We start from the raw sequence: 14,586 nt of genomic DNA on the forward strand, positions 1-14,586 counted from the left end.
CTACAAATATACACATAAAGCTTATATAATTAGTACAGCATATACTTATAATTGGCCCCAAATTACATTATATATTTTTCCAAAGATAAACATTTACCTTAGGACTCTTATTAAATCCATACAGTAAGTGTTTATATAGAAGAAGGAAAGGATGCTTAAATGAAGAATGAAGGGGAAACAATAATACAACAAAACTAATTGCACTGTTCACAAAATGTCAGGATAATTGTTATGAATTAAGGAAAAAGTATAACACAATATTGTACTTCTGAGTTTAAAAAATAAAAGTTTTAGAAACGAAATATTATTACACAGCTGAAAATCCGAAGGCTGAGCTAAGACTCTACCTTCCTTACCACAACCACTTAGGAAGACTTAACTACCTGGCAGGCTGGAGAGAATTTCAGGGAATCTCAAGCCAGGATATATAGGCAAAAGAGAAAAGAGAGTAGTTCTGAGGCATTTGGGAGTTGGGGAGAGAGAGAGAATAAAGGATTCAGTGGCAGAGAACTGCATATTGGCTATCTATTTCTGTAACAATGACTAGTCATCTCTTGCTTGTCCTGTAAGTGCCACTCAAATGGACTCTGGAACAATAAGAATGATCATCTTAAGGTACCTTTTCCTGTGTGGTGCCAAGTGGTGCTATACATCTCTGAAAAACAGACTGAAGTGGTGGACTGAAATAATGCCATTCAAAACCCAAGCTCTTTTTTTTTTTTATGAAATAATGAAAATAGCATGGAGGAACAAAATAAGCAGTGATTATATAACAACATGTTCTATATAAATATGATAAAAAACAGTGAAAGTTTATCTTTCACTAGATATCTACTGTTAATAGTACTACTATTTTACTAGATATCTATTATTAATAGATACCTTTTGCATCTACAGAGGACAAGGAACAAAGTTGTTTCTTTGACTACCCCATAGCAGAACGTCAATTTTCATCTTTTGCCACTGATGAACTGGAACAGACCCTTCTACTTTGTATTCTACCACCTACAAGTTTAACCTATCCCAGTGATTTCATCTTCCTGAAGATTTCTGAAAAATAACATCCACTTACATAAAAATTTAAAGAAAAAAACTTCATTTTAGAGAACTCAATAATTTGATAGTTCTACTCGATTGAAAAATAGGACTAGATAATCCTATTGCAGTAGGTCAATGGAAAATAAAGAAAATATAATTATACAAATAATGAAAATTTTTAAGAAGAAAAACAATAAAAGTTATTTATAGAATTCAAAAACATGACTTTCAAAGTAAAACATACAATTTTTTTTTGTTTGTTTGTTTCTGAGGCGGAGTCTCGCTCTGTCGCCCAGGCTGGAGTGCAGTGGCGCGATCTGGAATGCAAGCTCCACCTCCCGGGTTCACACCATTCTCCTGCCTCAGCCTCCCGAGTAGCTGGGACTACCCACCCCCACCACCCACCCGGGCTAGTTTTTTTGTTTTTGTATTTTTTAGTAGAGATGGGGTTTCACCGTGTTAGCCAGGATGGTCTCCATCTCCTGACCTCATGATCCGCCCATCTCGGCCTCCCCAAGTGCTGAGATTACAGGCGTCGGCCACCGCGCCCAGCCACAACTGACATTTTTTGAAGATATATCATTGCCAATAACCAAGTTAATGTTCTAGTGCATGCATTTTGGAAAAATGTATCAACAAATTTTTTTTTAAAAAAAACAAAACATTCACACAAAATATGAACAATAATATGAGAGAGAGAAAGATTAACACCTGTTCACTGAGAACAGTGTAATTGAAAGGTATCACTGATCCATTGCAGAAAAGTTCCTAATGAAATTTCTGAATCCCAGTGATGCAGAATGAGTAAGTTACTTGTTATAATAAAAAAATAAGACTAGTATTGAACCTTGCATCTGGAAATTAGGGAGATAGAAAATAATAAAAACAGTTTTACAAGGGCTTCAAAATAGAAGATCTGTGATTGAAGCATCTAATACCTAACAAGATATTATTATCATAGGAGACGAGGAAGAAATAACACCCTGCTCTTTCTTGTATGATTGTTCATGTTTAAATTGGTATTATTCAAAAAGAAAATTTGAAGATTTAATGTGGATATTGAGAAGCAGCAACAGACAATACAAAAATCAAAAACAATTATTTAAATTTATTAAAAATAAGAATTAAAGCTGGAATTAATGATAAAGCAAATAAAATGATATTAATAATAAAGAAACCAAGTAACCAAAACAAAAGTTGATTCATTGGAATGAAGAATATGTGATCAAAACTGATAATTCCTTTGCTGGTTATTTAATATTTATCTTTTTAAATTTTATTATTTTGTCCCAAATGTATACACAGGTGCTCTCAATCAAAGACAGGCTTTTTCTTACTTGCTTTATAGTAAATTATAAGCATATCGGCTTCCCTTGCCCCACGCCTTATTTGTGGGTCAACACAATAAAAGCTAGAGAAAAATCTCCTACCTCATACATGAGCAGCTGACACTTCATATGTGAGGGATGGAGAACAACAAATTTTCCCTATTTATATACAGTAGATAGACAGTCATCCTCCTGGCCTCTGGTTGAAGCTTGTGTGGGTTGTTCCAATCAAAGTTTAGTTCTCAGAGGCTTTCTTAGGTTTGATTTTTGTCCCACACATGTATGGTTTGGGAGTTAGGCTGTGACACATGGGTACATTTGCAAAATAAGGGATCCCCTTTCCTGGCTTTCTCTACTTTTGGATTTCCTGCTCACATGCCAGTCTGCCTGGGCTTCTTTCAATGTTTTTATTTGTTTGTTTTTCTGGCCATGAACAGGGCAGTGAGTCCACCATGTGCTACCAACTTACATCACTGTGATTAGAGCCCAGGATTGAAGTCCAACCATGGCTAGGAAAGAACAAAAACCAAACCAGAAAACAGAAAAGGAAACCTGATGAGAGGTGCTTCTCAAAGTTTCACTCTCTTCCACAATTCACCTTCTTTAATTTTCAGATTTTTCGGATAGCTTTTAATAAACATTTATTTAGCCAAATTTTAGTTGTGATCAGTGGAAGAGATGTGCTCTAGGGGCTTATACTGCTGTAGTGAAAACCGAACCCCTCCTGTCTACTAAGCTTTAAATTGATATGATTTTAAGTTTCTGTTACTGAGTTTTTATTTTCAGAAATACTAACTGGTACTTTCTAAAATCTTCAGTGACACTTTCTGTAATTTCTTTCAGAAATATACAAACTTTTCCTTTATTTTACATGCAGTTACTATGGTTTTATTTTTAAAATAATATACATTCATTCATTCCAGTATTTGAAGTGTTCACATATATATTTCTCCTGACTGGCATTTCCGTTTCTTATACAGGCATTATTCCTTGTTTTCTAATGTACCCTATATCATTGAGCCTGTGTTAGTCATTTCAAAATCTATTTGTAGAGGGTTTGCCAAACCACTTCTGCTGTGCTCACAAAGGCGTTTGCAGTCTAGAACTGCTTTAAAACGTGATGGCTTGAGCTTCCTTGAGTTTTTGAGAACCTACAAACACAGGCTGTAAATCTGCATGATAACTGTTTTAATTCTGGTTCTTGCTTCCACTGAGGTATATAACTTTGGATTCCTCCCTCATTGTGTGATGAGTTGAATCCTCAGCATGGACTCTGGAATTTGATTTACATCCTGTCCATCCTGTTCATCTTAGGCGCTCATCAGAACCAGAGTTACAACTTGCTGAGATTTGCAAATGTCTCTCAGAAAGAAAAATAAAAGGAGGAGGGAGTTTCAGTGTTCAGGTTGGTTCCATTTCCTCTTTAATTGAATTTAGTATATTTTGATCTCAGTAGATATTTTAGTCTTTTGGTGCTAAGATATTTTAATAGTTTATCCAGCATGTTAATTTTTTTCATCACTAAAATTGTTCTAATAATTGTGACACCCATTAGCAGACATAAGAAGCCTATGTAGCTTTAAAGTTAGATTTTTAACCTTTCTGGGATTTATTCTATTTTATGAAGTCTGTTTTTGACATTGTTTCTAAAATGAATAGCCAATTATCTCAATATTAATCTGTCTTTTGTTTTTCCATTATATTACTTTTTTTACACAACATATACCTATGTATACAAAAGTCTTTTTCTGAACTTCTACTCTCTTAAATTGCTATATTTTAGATTTCTATATCAGTACTATTCTCTTTAAATTACTACCACTTTATAGTATTTTAATATGTATTTAGTCAAGATCCTCTCCTAATTTTTATCTGTTAAATTTTACTTGGCTTTAATTCTTCTTCATAAATTTTAGAAGTTTTAGAGTTTCCTAAATATAGAGTTGAATTTAAAGTAGGACTTTTAGATTTAGAGAGACATACTATCTTTGCAATATCAAGTGTTCCATATATAAATATATCAGCATTATCTAGCTTTATTTTAGTTTTTACATGGTTGTTGTTCCATCACTTTGAGTAATAAGTAATAAATGCTATCAGCAATTTTGTTCATGTCTTTGGGGAAATGTATTTATGAATATGAATTTTTCATGTGTATAAGTAGACATGGACTTGCTGAATTCCTTGTTACATACAAAACTTTAGCAGATACTACCAAACTGTTTTCCAAAGAGGTTAAATAAATGTACACCACGTCAGTATATTTTAAGTTTCAACTGTGTCACATTTCACTGAAACTTGTATTGTCTGCCTTTTTCACTGTAGCTGTTCTGGTGGGTGTGTAGTTGCTTGTATTTTCATTTGTATTTCTATGTTGACTTATAATGTTGAGCAACTTTTCACATGCCTATTTACCATTTGAATATCATTTTGTGTGAAATGTCTGGTAAAGATTTTTATCAATTGGGGGTAAGGAGGTTACATCTTTTCTTTACCAACTTTTATGCATTTGGGGAAAAAATGTCAGATGTATATATCCTATTCTTTGGAAATTTTTCACCCCATTTTTACTGTCACTTCTATAAATAAAATTTATTACTATATCTAGTTTTCATTTTACTTTTACTAAAAGAGATTTTGGTGTAATGTTTAAGAATGTTTTACCTACCTCAAGATAATTATTACCCTCTTGTTTCTTCTAGAAGCATTAATTAATTTACCTGTCACATATGTATAATCCATTAGAAGTTTATTATTTTCCATATAAATAACCAATTTACCTGGCACCATTTATTGAATAGATGCTAGGTTTGTACAGTCCTAAATCAGATGCAGGTATATGTGTGTGTGTTTCTTTCTTTACTTTCTATTACGTTTCATTGGTGTGATTGATAGCCTTGTGCCTTGTTTTCTCTTGATAAGTTATATATTGATAATTTTTACAATCTAAACACTCATGTTCCCTAGAAACTTTAGTGATAGTGTACTGAATTTATCAATGGCTATGGTCTAAGTGTGTCCCCCAAAATTCATGTGATGGAAACTCCATTCCCAATGCAATAGTCTTAGAAGTCAGAGTCTTTGAAAGTTATTTAGATCATAAGGTCCTGGCCCCCATGGGTGGGTTAATGCCATGATAAAAGGGCTTGATTGAGAAAGTTGGCTGCTTTTGAACCCCTTCTGTCTCCTCTGCCATGTGAGGACACAGCATTCTTTCCCTCTAGAGGATGCAGCAATAAGGTGTCATCTTGGAAGCAATTAATAGCCCTCTCCAGTCAACCAACCTGCTGGCGCCTTGGTCTTGGACTTTCTACCCTTCAGAACAGTGAGAACATAAATCTCTGTTGTTTATAAATCACCCAGTTTCCAGTATTTTGTTATAGGAGTACAAATGGACTGTGACATCACTCAGTTTGAGAAAATAAACATTTTTATGATATTGAGACTTTCTGTCCACAAAAGGGCATCACTTTAAATTTACTTATCTAATTGTACTAAATATTATTTTATAGATTTTAGTGTAAATGTTTTGAAGATGTCTTGTTAGATTTATAATTTTTTTTTTTTTTTTGAGACGGAGTTTCACTCTGTGGCCCAGGCAAGAGTGCAGTGGTTGGGCTGCTATTGCAGCTCACTGCAACCTCCGCCTCCCAGGCTCAAGTGATTCTCCTGCCTCAGCCTCCCGAGTAGCTGGGATTACAGGTGCCTACCACCACACCTGGCCAGTTTTTGTATTTTTAGTAGAGATGGGGTTTCAGCATGTTGGCCAGGCCACTCTTGAACTCTTGATCTTGGGTGATCCACCCACCTTGGCCTCCCAAAGAGTTGGTATTAGAGGTGTGAGCCACCACCATACCCGGCCCAAAATTTTTTATGTGTGAGATAAATACTACCTTTTTTCTCTGTTTAGAGTTTTTCATTTGTTGCTTTCATATAGAACCATAATTTATTTTTGCATTCAGGTGGATGATTAAATCTGTATCATCTATATCTGTATCATCTATACTTATGTCTATACTATTCTCTTTTTCAAATACCATTCTATTCATTATCTGTATCTGTCTCCTCATTCATTCATTCAATTTTTTATTTTGGCTTTTTGCACTAAAACCTCTACTAAAGTGCTGAATAGAAATTATTTCAGGCATCATCTTCCTATTATCTCTGGAGGACACATTTCAATAATTCATCATTAATGATCAATAATGAACAATAATGATGAATAATTGAACAATCGCAGTGTTCAATTACTCATCATTAATGATGAAGTTCATTAAAGATATGGCAAATGCTTTTTTCACATGAGAAATCATTTATCATTCAGTATGTTATAGTTATTTGAAATGTCTTATCTTGTTAATAACAGTCAGTGTATTTTCTTATCTTAGACATTGAAGGTTTTGAACATATAGAATACAGTTATTTAATATTGCCTGCTAATTTTGAATCCATGTAAGCCTAGTTAGTTCAAAATAGTTGATTTTTTCATCTCATTTTTGGGTTGTGTCTCTGATTCTTCGTATACCTGGTAACTTTTCTTTCTTTCTTTTTTTTTTTTGAGATGGTTTTGCTCTTCTTGCCCAGGCGGGAGTGCAATGGCGCGATCTTGGCTCACCACAACCTCCACCTCCCGGGTTCAAGCGATTCCCCCGCCTCAGCCTTCTGAGTAGCTGGGATTACAGGCATGAGCCACCACGCCCTGCTAATTTTGTATTTTTAGTAGAGACAAGGTTTCACCATGTTGGTCAGGCTGGTCTCGAACTCCGACTTCAGGTGATCCTCCCACCCCAGCCTCCCGAAGTGCTGGGATTACAAGCGTGAGTCACCACGCCTAGCCTACCTTATAATTTTTTACTGGATGTCAGACATTGTTAATTTTACCTTATTTAATGGAAAATATGTGTGTGTGTGTGTGTGTGTGTGTGTGTGTGTTTTTCAGCCTTGTTCTGAGATGCAGTTATTTGGAAACACTTTATTCCTTCAAGACTTGCTTTAGAGATTTGTTAGATAAGACAATCACAGTGTTCAATGTGTTTGATCCAGGAATATTTTCATTCTCCACAATTTAGGCAGTATCCTTCTTAGCACTTTACAGAGTCCCTCTTGAATTATGAGATTTTCACTCTGGCTGGTGGGAACAGTCACTATTTCCCAGCTTTAGGTGAGTGCTGGGCACAGTTTCCTCTAAGTATTTTGTGTAGTTTCTGCCCCAGCTTTGGTTAGTTTCCTCACACACACAGTGAGTGGTACTCTGAAGAATATTCCTGGGGAATCTGTGGAAAGTCTTTGAAGTTCCTTCTGTATGGATCTCTCTCCTCCCTGATACTCCATCTCCTTAGCTTCCCAGGACCCTTAGCTCCATCCTAAACTCAGAGATCCCCCTATGCCCCTCCTGAAATCCTCTTTATACAATACAGACTGGAAATCCTCTTAATGCAGTAAGCCTATCAATCTTAGGGCTCACTTCATTTGTTTTTCCTTTTTTTCAGTGACCCTGTCATTCATTTCCTGATGTTCATTCCTGAAAATTGTTATTTTGTAAATATTGTCTAGTTTTTTGGGTTGTTACAGGTGCAGTATTAAATCTGGTCTCTGTTACTCTGTGTTGGTCAAAGGTTTAATTCTTCATATCTCATTAGCTTTTGTTATTTTGATTTGTAGCTTATTTCTACCATTGCGGTGAATAATTATATGCAGGGATGTAATTCTTTTGAAGCTATGTCTATGCCACTATATTCTAAGTTTGGGTAAATGCTTCAAGTGCACTTGAAAATTGTGCATTCTGTCAAAATTGGGTAAATTGATATTTAAATATTGGTTGGTTCAAGTTTATTAAACATTTTTTAGCTTTTCCATATCCTACTAATTTTTGTTGATCTATCAGCTATTGAAAAGAGGTATGTTGAAGTATGTCACTATGATTGTCAGTTTTCTGTTTCATCTTTATTCCTTCAGTTTTTAAATACTCATTAACCTATGCTATTAGGTGTACATTTAAGATATATAATTGTGGTATCTTCCTAATGGAAGTCCCCTCAAATTTTATGAAATATACCTTTTATCTTTAATAAAGCATATTGCCTAGATGTCTGCTTTTTCTAATGTTAATGTTAGAAAACTACATTAGCTTGCTTTTGGCTATTTTTGCATGGATTTTGGGTTTTACTCTCATTATGGATAGACTACATGGGGCATTTCTGCCCAGAAAGAAGTTCCAATAATGAATAATCTTTGGTTTGGGGCTTTTTAGTGAGTTACCAAAGATATTTTTTTCCTAGCTACAGTACAGTTTGACCCTCCCCTAACCCAGCAGCCTCCTTCTTTCATTTCATATGTCTAAGCACTGCTTCATCTATAACTATTCCTAGTGTTCCTTCCTTCATCATTAATAAATGGTTTCTGCAATAACTGTGCATTTCTATTTTGGTATTTTATTTGAAATTCATCCTTGATTAGTGTGATTCTGATTCCTCTAACATTATCAATAGTACTTTTGTCAGTTAGTAGCAAGAAGAATTGTAAAGTAAATTTGGTGAATTCATTGTTGCTCATAAATGACAAATCTTAAAATCATATTTTTCAGCAAAAACTCTTGAAAATTAATAGATGATGTTTTAGGCCTAATTATGTGGCTAGTGAGAAGAGGTGGTTCAAATATAAGCTTCTAACTGTAAATTTACTGAGACTCCACCATGCTTCAAAATACTCTATATCTGAATAATTTATATAGATGTTAACACAACTTATAGAACAAGAAATTTATTATATATGTATAGCAAAAAAGAATGGGATGCTGTTGTTTGAAAGCAGAGTTTCTTGTATTTGAGGTAGAATTAATCTAAGGTAGAATTTTTCAACACAAAATTTCTGGTTTATAAACAAATAGGCATGTTTACATTAAATATTAAATATACCAGAAGATTTATAACTAATTATTTAAATCCCTGTAGCTTTCCACTAAGAACTTTGTGAATGCCAATCAAGTTATTTTTATCATGCCTATGTTTCTATTTATTGTCACCTTCATTAATCACTCAGAACATAGTGATTACAGGTATTGTGCTATTACTCTTCAGTTTTATAAGGCAAATGTTATTAAGCATCATTTTTTAAAGACTAAAAACACACTGAAAAAAGAGTTTCGTTTTCTGTTCCTGTGTTAGTTTGCTAAGGATAATGACTTCCAGCTCCATCCATGTCCCTGCAAAAGACATGATCTTGTTCCTTTTTATGGCTGCATAGTATTCCTTGGTGTATATGTACCACATTTTCTTTATCCACTTTATCATTGATGGTCATTTGGGTTCATTCCATGCTGAACAATGAAAACACATGGACACAGGGAGGGGAACAACACACACTGTGGCCTGGTGGGGGTAGGGGGAGGGAAAGCATCAGGATGAATAGCTAATGCATGCAAGGCTTAATACCTAGGTGATGGGTTGATAGGTGCAGCAAGCCACCATGGCACACGTTTACCTACATAATAAACCTGCACAACCTGCACATGCATCCTGGAACTTAAAATAAAACTTTAAAAAAGTTTTGAAATTATGTTTTTCCTAGACTTTTGGGTCCATGAATATCACTCTGTTGTCCTAGGGACTACCTCTTAATAAAAACAGCTTTTTCGGAGCAATGAATCAGAGAAGGCAGGAGTGATATTTACGTTTTTTTAAAAGTGTGATAGTGCCTTTACAAGTTGTATACTTAGACATATTCTTCCACTACAAAGAAGTAGATGCTCTGGGAGCTCATGTAATTTCAGAAATCTAGGAGATTCATGATGTTTATTAAGTTATTTATTTATTTTTTTGATGGAGTCTCGCTCTGTCACCCAGGCTGGAGTGCAGTGGCGTGATCTTGGCTCACTGCAACCTCTGCCTTCCAGGTTGAAGTGATTCTCCTCCCTCAGCCTCCTGAGTAGCTGTGATTACAGGCATGTGCCACCATGCCCGGCTAATTTTTGTATTTTTAGTAGAGACAGGGTTTCACCATGTTGGTCAAGGTGGTCTCGAACTCCTGACCTCGTGATCTGCCTGCCTCAGGTTTCCAAAGTGCTGGAATTACAGGCGTGAGCTACTGCGCCAGGCCGAAGTTCATCTTTAATGTATCCACAAGCTTCTGATTGTATGCAGGCATATCAAATATCTACATCTGGCTTCGTTCTTTCTTTTTCTCACTAGTGCTATTACTATGTGGTGTTTTACACAATAAAAATTATCTCAATAATGAATATCATGATGGAATTTCAAATGGCTTATTTTTTACTATTGAGAACTAACAGGCAATAGAACTGGAAGTCAGAAATGAACACAAGTGGCATGTGCCCTCTAGTGGACAGAAGATAGTAAAAACAAACAAAAAACCAAACCAAACTAAAACAAAACAAAACAAAACTACAGTTTGCCCTCCATAACTGTGAGTTCCTCATCTGGGGATTCAACTAACTGTGAATCAAAACTATTTAAAAAGTAAAAAATTAAAAATTAAAACAATGCAATAATAAAAATAATGCAAATAAAAAATACAGAATAACAACTATTTACGTAGTATTTATGTTGTCTTTGGTTTTTGCTTTGAAGACAAGTTCTCACTTTATAGTCCAAGCTGGAGTGCATTGGTGCAATCAGGGCTCACTGTAGCCTCCATCTCCCAGGCTCAAGTGATCCTCCCACCTTAGCCTACTGAGTAGCTGGGATTACAGACAGAAAACAGTGTGCCTGGCTATTTTTGTTTTTTAATTTTTGTAGAGATGAGATCTTGCTATGTTACTCAGACAGTTCTTGAACTCCTGGGTTCAAGCAATCCTCCTGCCTTCAGCCTCACAAAGTGCTGGGATTATAGGCATAAGCCACTGCACCCGGCCTGTATTAATTATAGGTAATCTAGAGATGATTTAAAGTATATGTGAGGATGTGCATAGGTTATATGCAAATATTATACCATTTTACATAAGGGAATTGAGCATGCAAGGGGTCTTGGAACCAGTCCCATTCATGAACACCAAGGGAAAGGGATGACTATATTTAAATAAAAGTGTATGTGAATAGTAATTAAGCCCACACCTAATTATTTTCTCACCGAATTGCAATTTGCATTCAGAGACTGGATTGTCATATGTGTATGTCTCCCAGAAGAGATGTTATAATAATTAAATAAGATAATTATAAACCCAAATTATCTAGGCCTTTTAGGTTTTTGATACTGTCACATTAACAGTCACTCTCATTTTACTTTTCTTATTCCCTTTTCCCTATTTTCCTCTATAATTTATTTGAAAGTTTTTATGAAACCCAAGAGGCTCTTCATGTGCATTCACAAACAAGTCTGATCCTGCTATGAGTGTCACCATGCCATTTCTAGAGTAACTGTCCACCATTTCTCACCAGGGTTCATGTCTTTTGCCAATAACTAGACACCACAACTGATCTATCAGATTTCACAGTGACATCAGAACTTCAATAAGTGAAAATAATGCATATCTCCATATTATATGCCATATTTTGTCACTAAATAAAGGGTAATTGAACCTGTACCTAACATAACCCTGATGCTTCTGATTACAGTCTCTCTCTACTGGGATCCATCAATAGGCCCAGCCAGAGACCAGCTTCTTGTTTCTATGGCTTGTAATCTTTGTCTTCTCCCCTAAACCAGACATCTAGGTACTAAACTTTATCTCAAAGCAAAAGTATACACGAGATGTACCTCTCTTTGAAATAACTTATGATCTTACCAGGCATATTTAAGTTGGTCTGGGCAAAGAGAAGGATTCCTACAATACCATGTATGTAAAGTATCTACCACAGTGTGTGAAAAAAATAATGCTAATTGCATCTGTGTTAATTTTTTAGGACTACTGTTGAATACAAACATGGTGGCTGAAAATAGCAGAAATTTATTTTCTCACAGTTCTAAGGCCAGAAGTTCAAAATCAAGGTGTCAGCACTCCCTCAGAAGGCTTTAGAGGAAAACCCTCTTCCAGCTTCGGTGGTTCCAGGCTTTGCTTGACTTGTGGCTGCTCATCCATTTTTCTTTTATGTCTCCCATGCATTCAGCTTGAAAGATTCAAGAGCTGTGTTTTCACTAAATAATTCTCCTCTGAGACATATTTGATTGCAGAAGGACCAGACAATCACATTAAGCCATTTTGTAACTATCTTTGGCAAGTGTTTAGATTCATGGTACAAGGATGATAGTCAGTATTTACTGTTCACTTACAGTAACATGAAAATTTGAAAGCTATAGGGTCACAATTTTTGCACTGTAAATAGAAAAAATATAATAGCTATGAGTTGGAGAACATTTAAGTCACTTTCAATGTATATTAATATTTAATTTGATGCCTGCCTTTTAGTCTTTCATGTAACCTGGCTGCCACTGTTATCTTTTGTACTGTGTTTGTAGTTTAGATTATTTTACCATGTATGTGCATTAGTTCTCCAAAATAAATATGTAATATTGTTAAATAAATTTTTAATAAAACATTTTTATCTTCATTTGATTCTCTTTCCATGATTTACTTTGGTTTGTTAATTTGCTATCTTTTAAAATATTTTAAATATTTATGCCTAAAAATTCACTCATAATTCCAGCAACCAGACATAAATATTTAATATGTGCTGAGAACCAAGTACTAGAGGTTGGTACAAAAGTAATTGCGGTTTTTACCGTTACTTTTAAAACCTCAATTACTAGTATTCTAGGCCTGCAGAATCCAATTGTGAACAACTAAGGTCCTTGGTTTAGTGAAGTTTATTTTCTAGAGAAAAACAAACATAACATAGTTTTGAAAATTGACATCATACTGAGTACTAGGAAGAAAATAAATCAGTCAGGTGGATGCCTCTCAAAGTAACAAGTGAGCAGACACTTAAGTGAGAAAATGAGCCACGTGTATATTATTGAACCTCATGTGGCATGATAAACCATGTAGGTTTTACTCTAAGTGAGAAAGTGGACCAGTGCAAAAGTAAGCAATATAGTCTGAAATACATTATAAAAGCATCGCACTTTACATACTGAGGGACAGTAGACTATAGAAGGCAAAAGTAGAAGTAGCAAGATTGAGAGGCCTGTCAAGAGGTTCTTGTAGAAGTCCAGATGAGAAAAGGTGGCTTGAACTGTGAGGGTAGAAGTAGAATAGTGAGTTGCTTGTTTTCAGTATTTATCTTGAAACTAAGTTCCATAATTTTAAAATTTGGTATGCAGTGTTCTATAGACTAAACGTGCCCATTCCAAATTCATATACTAAAACCTAATCCCCTGTGTGAGGGTATTTGCAGGCAGGTCATTTTGAATGTGATTAGGTCATGTGGGCCATCCCCTCATGAATGGAATAGTTCTCTTATGAAAGAGGCCCCAGAGAGATCCTTTCCTCTCTGCCTTGTGAAGACAGAACAAAAAGATGTCCATCTATGAACCAGGAAGCACGCTCTCACCAGATGTTAAATCTGCTGGTAACTTGATCTTGAACTTCCCAAACCACAGAAGTGTGAAAAATAAATTTCTGTTATTTATAAGCTATTCAGCCTATGGAGTTTGTTATAGCAGCCCAGACAAAGACACAGTGTGAAAGAAATAGACAAGTCAGAGTTGACATCAGAGTTGATGTTGAAGGCGGAGCAGATTTCAAGATGAGAAAACATATGAGGAACATATAAATATCTTACTTTTTAGGTGTTGTCATGTATTTGTGACTTACAAGTACCACAATCAGACCTCTTCCACATTGTAGAATCAGATTCTTATATGATTTGTCATGTATTGATATAGCAATTTAAATAGTTGCACCAGAAGACCATTGCTCCATTCTTGAAGCCAGGTGCCCAAGAGTCTCATTTGTACTTTGTAATTCACATTTTCCCAGTCCCACTTTCTGTGTTTAGTCACTGCCTTATATTATTTTTGTGTGATTTCCTTATCAACAATACCCATCTCTATCTTCTATTAATAGATAAAGGTTAGAGCACATTATTGGAGTCAGTTCATATTGCTTAAATTAATATATTTTCAATTAAATTCCTGATACATTAATATAATTTTAAAATTTCCATTTGGTTGGACAGATTATCATTTAGCTTTTGCTATTTCTTTTTCTCAGTATAAAATGAGAACTTGTTATAAGTGTTTGCCTTTTCATATTTAATGAGTATAATTGAGTTTTGTAATTGACATATATGTTCTTATAAATGAAATATATACTCTTGTGTCTATT

The 14,586-nt window shown here is 35.0% G+C and overlaps 1 long non-coding RNA gene across 2 annotated transcripts; it reads left to right on the top strand.

Annotated features, from left to right (window-relative positions):
* The first annotated feature begins 3,488 nt into the window (after positions 1 to 3,488).
* On the top strand, positions 3,489 to 12,868 carry LOC134730205 (uncharacterized). 2 transcript variants are annotated; one of them, XR_010111869.1, is made up of 3 exons: positions 3,489 to 3,581; positions 3,681 to 3,771; positions 12,224 to 12,868. It is a non-coding gene; the product is annotated as an uncharacterized LOC134730205 (long non-coding RNA). The 2 variants fall into 2 exon arrangements; XR_010111870.1 differs by having other exon boundaries at positions 3,489 to 3,771.
* The last annotated feature ends 1,718 nt before the right edge of the window (positions 12,869 to 14,586 follow it).

Source organism: Pan paniscus, chromosome 3 (assembly GCF_029289425.2).
Source record: "Pan paniscus chromosome 3, NHGRI_mPanPan1-v2.0_pri, whole genome shotgun sequence".
In the NCBI taxonomy this organism is placed as follows: Eukaryota; Metazoa; Chordata; class Mammalia; order Primates; family Hominidae; genus Pan; species Pan paniscus.